This window comes from Phragmites australis, chromosome 22, assembly GCF_958298935.1.
Source record: "Phragmites australis chromosome 22, lpPhrAust1.1, whole genome shotgun sequence".
Classification (NCBI taxonomy): Eukaryota; Viridiplantae; Streptophyta; class Magnoliopsida; order Poales; family Poaceae; genus Phragmites; species Phragmites australis.
Genome location: NC_084942.1, coordinates 23,687,653 through 23,691,044, shown reverse-complemented (window position 1 = coordinate 23,691,044; position 3,392 = coordinate 23,687,653). Strand labels below are relative to the sequence as shown.

The 3,392-nt window shown below is 46.8% G+C and overlaps 1 pseudogene; it reads right to left on the bottom strand.

Moving 5' to 3' along the window:
- Positions 1-267: 267 nt before the first annotated feature.
- On the bottom strand, positions 268-3,392 carry LOC133904642 (non-specific lipid transfer protein GPI-anchored 25-like; annotated as a pseudogene).

Below are 3,392 nucleotides of genomic sequence, written 5' to 3'. Positions count from 1 at the left end.
ACAAGCCAGAAGTCGAGTTATGTAGAAGTGGTTTTTAGAGAAATCAGAAGTCTACTTCTAAGGAAAATGAACTAAAGCTGAGAAGCTCGCTGAGAGATATTTTTCTAAAAAGCTATATGCTGAGAAGCTAAAAATTTATTGTAGAAGCCAACAGTTTATTTTCAAAAGCAGTTTTTGACACAAATCAAAAGCACAACTTTTTAGAAAAAACCAAAAAACAGAAGCTCAAACAAATCGACCAAAGTTTTGTTATACACTTACACAATCTCACATAACTGTAACTGCACAACAAGTAAATCTATATATCTTATACAAATGCAACCCGCTAACACCATTTATTGCTATACTGTTGCTCTCACGTTAAGCCACATAATCGACAAATCTCTAACCATCCGATACTTCCAGGGCACAGTAGATTTTCTAAACAGCTGCCATGCTTTTTTCCCCGTTTAGGGCGTCCAGTTCATCCCACTAATGATCGGATTAATTATTTGTAACTGATGTGTCTAGCAGACGACTAGCGTCGAAGGATTTTCCTCCCTTTTCCTCTTTTACCTCTCGAGCATCCCCTCTGCTCCATCGCGTTCCCAATGATATCATCTGCAACCCCACTGTGCTCGCCTCCCTCCACGCTCTTTCTTCCAAGGCTACCACCCGTGGGCTCCCGCGCCATGTCCTCGCGCAGAATCCGCACCAAGGATGTCATCGTGTGCCTTCTTTCACATTCTCTCCATGTGTTGGTGCCCGTCACCGAGCACCCTCAGCGTTGTTGCCGTGCATGCCCACAAGCCGCAGGCTCCGATGCCTATCGGTGACGGCATTACCTCTCTATGTCAACAACGTTGTCCCACAAGGTGTGCCCTATATTCCTTCCCTGTGCTTTTAATTGCTCTCTACGTGCAACAACCTTTACATGAGTATTTTTGGTCTGACCGATCACCGGTGAAAGAACTAAGTTGTTGATCTTTAATCTATGTTTCATTCCCCTCTTGCTGCTGTTTGATGGCGATCTGTTTGATAAAATGCTTATGCCTTTATTTTGAAGGAGTCCTAAAATGTGGTCGTTCTTACAAATCATTTCTACAGGTAGATTTATCGTGTGTGCAGCCATCAAACAACTGATTCTTTACCTGTTCTCTGGGACAACCTAATGATCTTACCTAGCAATGTTGACGGGTGTGTTTCCGGATGAAAAGCAATGTTGACTGGATTCAGCAAGCTAATTTTGCATGTTCCTATCCATTCCTTTGTTATCCTGTCAAGGTATAACCAATCCATTTTCCTTCAAGAAAGGTACATGTTTATGTTACTGCAATACAAGTCTCAAGCTGAGTACTAATTCTGTAGCCAAGACACACCATATGTTGGAGCATTAGAAGCTGAAAAAAGCTGCCTCCAGAGTAGGCTAACCTTCAGAAATGAACTATTGCCAAATGATCCTAGTTACGATGAAAAAAAAGATACCTGCATCGTATAAGTTTATCCCTATCTATTAGCTTAGCTAACTTTTAACCATTTTAAAATGGTAAACAGATGAGATATATTGTTGCCTCCTCTCCCAAAGATTGTGATATATTCAAAGATGTCCAAATGGGCGGTCCGGCCCGGCACAGGCCCAGTTAGGCACGGCCCGTTACAACCCGTTAACTAAACGGGCCGTGGCTGCAGCCCAGGCACGGCTAGTTTAAGATCGGAGCGTACCGTGCCGGCTCGTGGCATGATAGGTCCATTAATGTTTTTTCCCCTGTCGGCCCGTTAACATGTGAAAATTGAAAAAAATATCAAAAAACCGCCAGACTCTACCACCCTGTTAAGCATCTCTTTATGCATTAGGGGTAAACAAATTATATAAAATTTTAGAAAAATAGAAAAACTTAAATGAACCGTGCCATGCCGGCCCGGCGTGCCGCGGCTCCGACCCAGGCACGGCCCGCCTAACCATGTCGTGCCGGCCCAGCCCATTTACTATCGTGTCGTGCTGTGTCTGAGCCGGACTATTTTTCCCGTGCCGCGGACTGGCCCGTCAGGCCTATCCAAAATCTCAGTTGCCGGTGTGTGATGTATCTATGTAAAACTTCTTTCCTGCTTCAATGAATGGCAGAGTTCCTGCCCCCTTTTCAAAAAAAAAAAAAAATCCCAGTTGCAGGAGAAATGTGTTTGCCTGGTGAAATTTCTGGTCTAGTTGTTGACTGGGGCGTGATATGCAATTCCGGCAGCGCTTTGAGCTCTGTGTTCAGGAGGTGAAACCATAAAACAACAAAACGGTCAATGACAATCCAAGCTACGGATCGTGCAATATTCTACCCTTATCTCATTTCATCAGATCTTCAGATGAAACAGCAAAAAAAGCAACAATAACATGAACAGCATGTGAATAAAGAAAGATCGCAAAGCTTGCAACTAACAAAGAATTGGTGAAAATTAGAGTCTAGCAGTAGTTCACCAATTTACCAAGCAACAGTTAGGCGCCCCGGGATTTCATTTCATTACTTTACTCAACAAAATTACACTGAGTTGGAGGTTACAAAGAAACTAACATGAAACGAGAACCTCTGTGACACACACCTGATGCAAGTATGCAACCACCCTGCCAAACCATCAGGATATGACATGAGGCCTAAACAAAACATGATAAGTACCGGTACGAAAGCACATAATTCATTCTCATTTGTTACAGCAATTCATTTTCAGGACAAAACAGGCTCTCTTAAATCAAAACATGAACAACTGATTCAGGTGACTAGTGCTGACAGAAATGCACGGCAACAGCATCTAGGACGCACTCAAACCATTACTATTAAAGATCCGCTTGTACCTCTGGCTCTGGTATATGCGGTCTCTGCACAAGCGCACGCAAGAAGGCAAGAACACGAACAAATTAATCCTGTTCTGCGACGAAGAACGCAACAACAAATATGTACGTGCATTGCGCCAGCAATAACATTTACTCGGAGCAAGAAGGCCGCAGAGGGTTTCTCAATCATGGCGCTAGAGGAGAGGAGGGCACGGGGGTGTTAGCCTGGCTCACCTCGGCAGGCGTCGGCGAAGAGGGTGGCGGCGGCGAAAACGTTGCCGGCGGCGTAGGCGGGGAGGAGCGCAGCGAGGCGGGCGGCGTCGACGGGGAAGCCTAGGAGGAGTGGGTTTCAGAGCAGGTGGCAGAGGCAGCCCTCCCCTCCACCTCCTCCCGACGGGGAGACGGCGCGGAGGAAAGCGACGCAGCAGGCGTCGGTGGGCGGGGCCGCGAGGGCCGCCACGTGAGCCAAGCACGGCGAGATGGACAAGATCACCGCAGCGCACCGCGTGGCCGCATCCTGCTCGGAGGCAGAGGGGGCGGGGGAGGCGAGGAGAGCGGCGATGGCGACGGCGAGGAGGAGGCGAGCGGTGCGGCCCAT